Raw genomic sequence first — 10,555 nt, 5'->3', positions numbered from 1 at the left:
GTCGATGTTCCCATGGGTCCCGTTCAAGCTTCCAACAAGTGCTGGTGAAAGCTCTAGTTTGGTTTTGGTGAATTGATGAAACCCTAAGTGCTAACCTAGTTTATCAAGTGATCATGAGATAGGTAGCACACTTCAAGTCGTGAAGCAAATGAAGACCATAGCATGATGAAGATGATGCCATGGTAATGATCAAGTGCTTGGACTTGGAAAGAAGAAAGAGAAAAACAAAAAGCTCAAGGCAAATGTATAAATTGTAGGAGCTATTTTGTTGTGGTGATCAAGACACTTAGAGAGTGTGATCACATTTAGGTTTGATAGCTTGTACTATTAAGAGGGGTGAAACTCGTATCGAAATGCGGTTATCAAAGTGCCACTAGATGCTCTAACTCATTGCATATGCATTTAGGATCTAGTGGAATGCTAACACCCTTGAAAATGTTTGTGAAAATATGCTAACACATGTGCACAAGGTGATACACTTGGTGGTTGGCACATTTGAGCAAGGGTGAAGAAGTTAGAGGTGAAAAGGAGTTAGTCTTGCTGGTCACTGAGTGACCGGACGTTGGTCTTAGAGGGACCGGCGCGTCTGGTCAAGTGTGGCAGCATAGACACCAGCGTCGATCATCGACTGGACACTAGGTCTCGGACTGATCGGATGCTGAGGTCCAGCATCTGGTCATGTTGACGGATAGCGCAGAATGAAGTCAACGAGTGACCGGACGCTGGCTATGTCCGGTCAAGCATGACCGGACGCGTCCGGTCGTGAAATATCATTTCTAGAACCATACTAGAAAAGACCGGACGCTGGAGGCTTAGTGTCCAGTCAGTGCGATCGCAGCATCCGGTCAACAGATGACCATTGAAATCTAATGAATAGTATTTGAAGCAGGGGACACGTGGCGTGAATCATGTGACCGGACGCTGAGGGCCAGCGTCCGGTCAATCCGATCGGAGCGTCCGGTCACCCCGCGTTGTGCCCGGTAAAGGGGTACAACGGCTCTATTTTCTGGGGGCTTCTATTTAAGCCCCATGACCGGTTGAAGCTCACACCTTTGGCCATTTTCATTGACATATCAACCTTGTGAGCTTAGCCAAAGCCCTCCCACTCATCTCCATCATTGATTCATCATCTTTGTGAGATTGGTAGTGAATCCAAGTGCATTGCTTGAGTGATTGCATCTAGAGGCACTTGGTGTTTGTATTTCGCTACGGATTTCTCTTATTACTCTTGGTGGTTGCCGCCACCTAGATGGCTTGGAGCAGCGAGGATCGTTGAGCGAAGGGTGGTGATTGTCTCTGGCTCCAATCATGGTGATTGTGATGGGTTCTTGACCTTTCCCCGGCGGAGAGCCAAAAGGTACTCTAGTGGATTGCTCATGGCCTATGTGATCCTCATCTTATGTTGGTTGTGCGGCACCCTATTGAGGGTTTGGTGTGTGAAGCCAATTAGCGCGTGAACCTCCAAGTGAGTGAATCGCCACAACGAGGACTAGCTTGCCGGCAAGCAAGTGAACCTCGGTAAAAAATCATTGTGTTCATCATTTAATTCTGAGGTGATTGGTCTTCATTGTTATTCATCCTTGTGATTGATTGGTTTCTTCCATGATAAGGCGGTATAAACCTTTTGATCACTCTCTTTACATTTACCATAAACTAGTTGTCAAGCTCTTTAGTGTAGCTAGTCGTGAGAGCTTGTTTGCTTGGTTGGTGTGGCTCTTTAGTTAGCTTTTGAGAGCACACTAACATAAGGTAGTGTCATAGCTATTGTGTGGATAGATACTATCTAACTAGAATTGTGGTCGGTGGCTTGCATTTTGAGTAGGCTAGCTGCAACACTTGCTTCGCCTCATAATTCTCTAACCATTTTGTTAAGTGTTGTTGTAGAAAATTTTATTAGGCTATTCACCCCCCTCTAGCCATTAGGACCTTTCAGCTGGTTCACTCCACACCACAGTTGTATCACCGGCTGTAGTTGCTCATGACCAAGAGGTCAATTCCAAGCCTGAAGAAGGGTTCACCCCTGTCATGTCCAAAGTCCGCAAAGCGGCGGGCAAGAAGAGTTGCTGCCAAAGCAAGGATGATGGCTCCAATGAGCACGCTATCAATGTGCGCAAGGCCACTTCCTCCAATGTGGTTGCTCCTAGCTCATCCAAGCCCAAGAGCACCAAGTCCCCTAGTTCCAACATGGTGCCAAAGTTCTACCCCGCCACGCTTGGGGAGTGGCCTATCCGTGCCAAAAGGGCGTCGCCAACCTAAGTCAACAGCCACCAATGATGTCCTCTTCATCGACTCCAAAGACAAAGGGGGAAATGCCACCTTCAATTACTCATGATAAGTTGGGGGCTGGTTCCTCCAAACCTGCCCCAAGCATACTAGGGGCACCTTCGGCAAAGAATGTGTCGATAATAGCTTTCCCACCTCCAAATAGGGGGATAGTGTTGCAGGATCAACCTCAACGTCTGCAGCCCTGCAACAAAGAAAGGGCTGTAGCGGCGGGAGAGATGGATCACCCACGTCCTTCCAACAAAGGAAAGGTCGTGGTGATAGAATATAGTATGTCATCCACTGAAAGTGATTCATCTACAAAAAGCCAACTTTGGGCTAAAGCTCCTGAGTTTATCCCCATGTTGGTCTATAATCCCAGCAATGATCTACCTAAGCGTGAGCTTCGGTGGCAAGGGATTCACCTCTCCCTCATTGATATAAAGAGGGGACATGTTGATCCAGCTGCGACACTCTCAAATCCTGTATCATCAGGGGTGGCACCATCATGGCCTTCTATACAAGATTCTGTGTCTCTAAAGCTGACACCACCGACGACAATGCAAAATCCTTCAAGCATGGGCCAACTTCAACAACGTAATTGACTCTATGACTAAAAGCACAATGTGCTTATGTTTGTGATTCAATTTTGGCTCAACAAAGCGGAGAATATCGTAGGATCCAAAATGCTGCGAGGCAAGCTTTTTAGGCTTCCATTGAAAGGGCCATATGCCAGGACCTAAGGAGTTTGTTGCCTGGAGCATCCACATACTCAGATAATATTGAGGGTTAAATCATGCGACGCGCCAAAATCTTGGCCAAACTACCCGAAGCATCAAGAGTTCGTAAAAAGGAACTCGAGGCGAGAGAGATATGCAAAGTAGGCTGCCAATGTACGTGCAAGACAGTGCCAGTTTAAAGCAAAGGGAGATGGCAATACCAACTGACTCCACATCTAGTTGGGTATGAGGGGATGCGTCATCAAGACATGCTGGTGGCACCCAAGGAGAAATAATAGCAGCTACTCCAAAAGTGGGAGATACAACAACACTAGCTTATCGACCTCCTCATAAAAGAGCCTTGAGCAACCATTTTGAGGTATTCTCTTCAATGCTAGTGAGTGTTGAGGAAGCAGCCTGCAACACGAGTGATACTTCCTCCGCTTCTACACACTTCAAAATAAAGAAGCCTTGTAAACAAATTCCAGTGGGTCATCACCCGGTGACTCGAAGCTTAACAAACTCTGGTAATTCAAGAAATAATACGATCTATGTAGGGTCTTATAACCCCCTATTTGATGATCATTCTAACTTGAAAATGAATTATTGGATACTACAGGCTCGGCTGATCCAAACCCACTAAATGGTGAAGATCCACAAGCCCCAAGTGAGGATGACTCACAACCTCCGCATAGTGAGAGTGAGCCTAGTAGTGCTGAACAAGTGCTTGCCACAAATCAAGGTCAATCTGTTGAAGAACATATGAACCAAATGATGGTTGCCTTACAACAGAAAGAAGAAGAGTTGGCCGCGCTTCGTGAGCAAGTGGCCAACACCAGAAATCGTACAAATGATGTGAACACTTTGATCAGTTATAACGGTCCCCATCACCAACCTGAAATCACACTCGAAGCCATACAAAGGATGATTTCAAAAGGCGTAAAGGCTCAATATATGCAAACACATTATTCCATGCGTCCAGGGGTATGTGAAACCATATTCACCGGAGGTGGACATGGTACCATTTTCAAACAATTATTGCCAATCATAATTTAGTAAATTTAATGGGACCAGATCGCCACATGAACATGTGGCCCATTTCCTTGCTGCATGTCAAGATATAGCCCACAATGGAGCTCTTCTCCTCCGTCAATTTGTACAAACATTATCGGGTCCAACTTTCACATGGTATAGCAAGTTGGCACCTGGCTCCATCTGTACATGGGAACAAATGCAAGACACCTTCCTAGAGCGTTTTTATAGCACTCAAAGGACGGTGGGAATAACTGAGCTGACTCAAACCTTACAAAGGCCAAATGAGAAAGCTGCGGATTTCATCAACAGGTGGAGGAATTTAAGCCTCCACTGCCCACAACCAATCACCAAACCAGAAGTAGTTCGTATGTGTATGAATAACTTGAGCCCAGACATGGCCATTCACCTAAAGGGTGTAAGGCTAATAACTTTCGAAGAGTTGTCCTCAAAGGCCACAAACATAGAGAATTATATGCATCACATGTCTTGTCTGCTGAGGACGTTCAACAAGGCGCCATTGGATAAAAACAACCCACGAGATAAGCCCACACCTTCTAAGCTGAAGCAAATGCAGGCCATGGATACAACGGTGGGTCCTCAAAAGTTCCAAACTAGGGGCACCACCACAAGATTACCAAGCAAAGGGGGTGCACTAGCTCCTAGGAGGCCAACTCTTAGCGAGCGACAAAATCAAAAGTACTCTTTCCCCGATGAAGAAGTGGGGTATCTCTTCATGGGCCTACGGGAGTTGAAACTCATCGAGCTCCCCAAACCGAAAAGGCTAGAAGAAGCTTCTAAATTCGATGAGCCAAATTTCTATCACTTTCATCGCATCTTGGGTCATATGCTCAAAGATTGTTTTGTGGTAAAAAGCATGATACAAAAGCTCATAGATGAAGGCACCATAGATGCCGATCTACTCAAAAGCATGACAAATGGAAAGAAAACGACTACGTCAAATGTTGCCACTTTTCAAAGTGATCCGGTGAGTTGTGCAACTCCAAAAATGTGGCCAACTTATGATCGATATATAATATCAAAACCTAAGCACGTTAATATGTCTTTCTCAGGGCATTCACAACAGCAAGCTAAGCGCCAACATGAAGGCAAGGCTTTCCTTCGATGGATCCACACCCCAAAATGTGGACCATCAGGTTCCCAAAGATCAGGAGAGCGTCGACAACAACTCTCAAGATGATTTGCTCTCCGACGAATGATGGAAAAAGGCGAAGGCCCGTGCTTCTACCAAAATATAAAGAAGCGCAAGGACAGCCCCTTTGAAGACGAATATGCTGCTTTCTCCATCACAGTTTTTGAGGATGACGAGGAGTCTCTTCACTTCCCTAAAGAAGAGGCACCCGAAGTTGCTGAAGTTCAGCTTAGATCAGGCCGTCAACTACCTAGGCCATCTCCTCAACAAAGAAATCCCCCAAATGTAACTCCAAATGATATGACTGACCATACTCCTAATGTGTTGATCAAGTATGATGTAATCTCACACTTAATGCCTTGTGTCTCTCTTCTGATTTGCGAAATGCATTTATTACTGCACTTTCCTTCCCTAAAGATTATAGGGTTGAGGTTTCATAGGCAGAAGTAAAGTTATCCCAAACTCAAAGTATTACATTCAATGACGAGGATCTATTGTTAGGAAATAAGAAGCATAATAGACCCCTTCTTATGTTCGGCGAGATTGATGATCTCCCCATTAATCGCATAATGATTGATGGTGGTTCAGCCATAAACTTGTTACCCTTGCACACTCTTAAAAAGATTGGGTATTCTAAAGGAAACTTATGTCGCTCAAATGTTGTCATTCATGGCTTTAACCAAGCTGGTCAAGAAGCATTGGGCACCATATCTCTGGTTCTAAAGTTTAAAAATTTTATGACATATGTATACTTCCATGTCATTGATGCGGCTACCTCATATAATGTTCTTATCGGTCGCCCATGGTTGCATGAAAATGGAGTTGTTCCATCTACTCTCCATCAATGCATCAAGTATAAAGATCCTTTAGGGAGCGTAGTAAGGATTTTTGCTGATAAAAAGCCATTCACTATAGCAGAATCCTTCTATGTTGATGCAAAGTTTTATTTTGAGCCTATTGATAAAGTCTCAAAACCAAAATCATCATTGTCGTTAGAACAAAATATCCCGAAGATAGAGGATGTCAAGTCTTCACCAAGCCAAAAGATATACCAATACATACCAAGCAATCAAAGGAAGGAAGGCGATCCGATATTTCGCATCATAAGTAAACCCTCTCAAAATAGAGGTATTTCAGTTCCAACTCCTTTACCTCCTTTGGTGCAAAATAAAATAAAACAGGCCCAAATTGAAAGGGATAATAAGAGTAAATTGGTTACACATGTCACTTTGTTAAATAAAGACGATAAAACATTACCCATCTCTTTATATGACAACAAAGTTCTTTATATTATGCAACAAATGGGCTATGATATTTCTACTGGTCCTTCTTTATGCGATGTCCGGGGGCAACTCACACCATTTGAAAAGTTGATGTCCTAGGCTTAGCTTGAAGCCCTGCACCAAGATCAAGCATTAAAAGAAGAGAAATATGGGTTAGGCTATGAAGTTAATATGATCCTCTGCCGAACCTCTTGATGCTAGGGAAGCATCTCCACAAATGGAAGATGGAAATCAACCAACTATTGATGAGTTGGAAGAAATTAATATCGGCACGGACGATGATCCCCGGTCAATCTTCATTAGTAAGCATCTATCTAAAGAAAGTAAGGAAAAATACCATAAATTTCTTTCTGCAAATAGAGATGTCTTTGCTTGGTCTTATGAAGAAATGCCAGGTCTAGACCCAACAGTGGTTGTGCATAAATTGGTCATTCGAAAAGATATTCCTTCGGTCAAGCAAGGACAAAGAAGATATCGTCTAGAACTTCTGCCACAAATAGAAGCCGAAGTTGATAAACTCATAGTTGTTGGGTTTATCCGAGAAGTGAAATACCCCAAATGGGTGTCTAGTATCGTGCCCACGAAAAAGAAAAATGGGCAGATCCGTGTATGTGTGGATTTTAGAGATTTAAATAAAGCCTATTCAAAAGATGAATTTCCAATTCTAATCTCTGAAATCCTTATTGATGCCACTATGGGATATGAAATATTCTCCTTCATGGATGGTTTCTCTGGTTACAACCAAATAAAAATGTCGCTGAAAGATGAGGAGTTAACAGCATTCCGTACGCCCAAGGGCATATATTGTTATAAAGTGATGCCTTTTGGATTAAAAAATGCAGGCGCCACGTATCAACGTGCAATGACCATTGTCCTCGATGGGTTGTTGTACGAAATCATTGAGTGCTATATAAATGATATTGTTGTAAAATCTAAGCGCGAGAAAGATCACTTAAAACATTTGGAAATAGTGTTTGACCACCTTAGAAAACATAAATTAAAGATGAATCCTATGAAGTGCGCCTTCGGAGTATCTTTGGAAAAATTCCTTGGTTTCATAGTCACCAAGCATGGCATTGAAATTGACCCTACTAAAATAAAGACAATTGTCGACATGCCTCGACCAACAAACTTGCATGAATTAAAGAGCCTCCAAGGCCATTTAGCGTACATTAGAAGGTTCATCTCAAACCTGTCTGGGAGGTGCAAACCTTTTTCCCGGCTCATGAAGAAAGTAGTCCCATTTCAATGGGACCAAGCATGTCAAAATGCATTCGAGAACATAAAAAATATTTAACAAATCCTCCTGTCCTAGGTGTGCCAATTAAAGGGCGACCATTAATCCTCTATACGGCAGCCATGCTGACTTCATTAGGCGCTCTTTTAGCACAAACCAATGATGCAGGGAAAGAAGTCTCTCTATATTATTTAAGCCGCACCCTACAGGGGGCAGAGTGCAATTACCCGGATATAGAAAAAATATGCCTGGCACTTGTATTTGCAGCACAAAAGCTTCACCATTACATGCTTGAACATACAATACATCTTGTCTCGAGAGCTGATCCACTCTGACATATCTTAAATAAAATGACATTATTTGGTAGATTGGCTAAGTGGGCGATGTTCCTTTCATAATTTGATATTGTGTTTGTGCCTCAAAAAGCCATTAAAGGTCAAGCTTTGGCTAATTTTCTAGCCGCACATCCCATACCTGATGACTTTCCCATTGATGATGATCTACCAGATGAGGTAGTCTTCACCACTACGGTGTCTAATCCTACATGGAAAATGCATTTTGACGGTGCTTGCCGGAAATCAGGAGCAGGCGCAGGGGTTGTGTTTGTCACACCAGACGAAGCGATACTTTCATATTCCTTCACATTAACTTTAGCGGTTTCAAATAATGCTGCTGAATATGAGGCTCTAATTATCGGGCTTGAAATGGCTCACAATATGGGTTTAAAGACACTCTCTATACATGGAGACTCCCAATTAATAATTAATCAATTGTTGGGAACATATACGGTAAAAAAGCAAGGGCTTTTGCCATATTTTTGGAAGGCAAAAGAACTAATGGCTATGTTTGCTGATATGAAAATTTAGCATGTTGTGAGAAGCCAAAATGAGAAAGCAGATGCATTGGCAAGCTAGCTGCCAGCATGTCACTAAATCCATATCGAACTGTGGATGTTCACATAGAGGAACAAAGAGTCCTCCCCATACTTACTGAGGAAGAGGACATACCATCTACTTCAGCCATGACTATAGATACATACGAAATTGAGATGGGTGATTGGAGAACACCTTTTCTCGATTATCTTCTTCATGGATATTTGCCCTTAGATTCTAGTGAAAGGTCTAGGATTCGAAAGAGATCACTGAATTATACATGTATAAACGACATGCTCTATCGGCGTTCATGCAATGGTATTTTACTTCGCTGCCTTACAGGCAATGAGGTAATCGGAGCTTTAAATGAAGTTCACTCCGGAGTGTGTGGCGCACACCAATCTAGACCCAAGCTACACTACCAACTGAGACATTTAGGTTATTATTAGCCTACAATGTTTGATGATTCTATGAAATTTGCAAAGAAATGCCATGAATGCCAAATACATGGTAATTTCATACATCAGCCCCATGAACCATTACATCCAACTAATATGTCTTGGCCCTTTGAAATGTGGGGAATGGATGTAGTTGGGCCAATAAATCCCTCATCTTCTAAGGGACACAAATTCATTCTTGCCGCAACTGATTACTTCTCTAAGTGGGCAGAAGCTGTAGCACTAAAAGAAGTCAAAGCGGAGAATGTTGAAAACTTTATAAGAACGAATCTTATATATCGATTTGGGGTTCTAGCCCGAATGGTATCTGATAATGGCATGCCTTTTAAAAATAGACAAATAGAGAAGATGTGTGCTAAATTCAAAATTAAGCATCACTTCTCCATAGGTTATAATCCAGCTGCTAATGATCAAATAGAAGCATTCAATAAAGTGCTATGCAAGTTGCTTAAAAAGATGGTCTCACAAAATAAGAGACACTGGCATGAAAAGTTACTCGAATCCTTGTGGCATATAGGACCACGACTCGAACGCCAACGAAAATGACTCCTTACTCACTTGTGTATGGAGGAGAGGCAGGTCCTACCGCTGGAGGTGCAAATTGCCTCCTTAAGAGTTGCTATCCAAGAAGAACTCAATGAAGATGAATCGGCAAAATTACGCCTAAGTGAACTAGACAACCTCGAAGAAAAATGTCTTCATGCATTGCAAAACTTGGAGGCATACCAAGCTAGAATGTCTCGAGCTTTTGACAAGCGCATAAGGAGGAGGTCGTTCAAAGAAGGGGATTTGGTTCTAGCGGTCATTCGGCCTATGAATATTACTCATCGAATGCAAAGCAAATTCGAGCCTAAATGGGAAGGTCCTTATATTGTGAAGGATGTCTACTCTAGTGGTGCTTATAGAATCATATCCCCGGATGGCGAGTATTGCCCACCCCCAGTAAATAGAAAATTTCTAAAGCATTACTACACATAGGGGAATATGCATATTACGCTCCATTGCTACAAGAGCCTAAACTATTGGCACAAAAAATGCTCCTTCATGAGCCTAAACTATAAAGAAGACATGCTCAATCGCTTCATGAGCTTAAATTGTAGCATCAATAAAAAAACAACAATGCTTTGCAGCTTTAAGAGCTTAAAGTGAAAGTAGAAAGATGCTCCTGCATGAGCCTAAACTATAAGAGAAAAAATATATACTACATTGCAGCATGAGATAGCCTAAAGTGCCAGTTACAAAGTTTAATTTGTGGGCAGCATGCAATCCATGGGTTTCACTGCATTCGGTTACAGGACATTGGTCTACCAACTATGTATCAAAAAGAAGAGACAGATGAACATAACAGACCAATGAGCCCTTCCAATGCATTGGAAACAAATAAAGGTTCTGATGCACATCTGAATTAAATAAGTAGTTCGGAAGTAAACCACTGATCATTACAAAGCTAAATGAAACATGACACATGTCCCATAAACCAAGAGAAATAAATGTTCATAATTAACTATAGGAAATAAAATACTTGAAGTCTGACATAAA

The 10,555-nt window shown here is 42.4% G+C and overlaps 1 pseudogene; it reads left to right on the top strand.

Moving 5' to 3' along the window:
• The first annotated feature begins 2,770 nt into the window (after positions 1-2,770).
• On the top strand, positions 2,771-5,233 carry LOC136499928 (uncharacterized; annotated as a pseudogene).
• The last annotated feature ends 5,322 nt before the right edge of the window (positions 5,234-10,555 follow it).

The sequence above is a fragment of the Miscanthus floridulus genome, chromosome 13, assembly GCF_019320115.1.
Source record: "Miscanthus floridulus cultivar M001 chromosome 13, ASM1932011v1, whole genome shotgun sequence".
In the NCBI taxonomy this organism is placed as follows: Eukaryota; Viridiplantae; Streptophyta; class Magnoliopsida; order Poales; family Poaceae; genus Miscanthus; species Miscanthus floridulus.
Note: the sequence above shows the minus strand (reverse complement) of the source record. Positions and strands in the feature narration are given on the sequence as shown.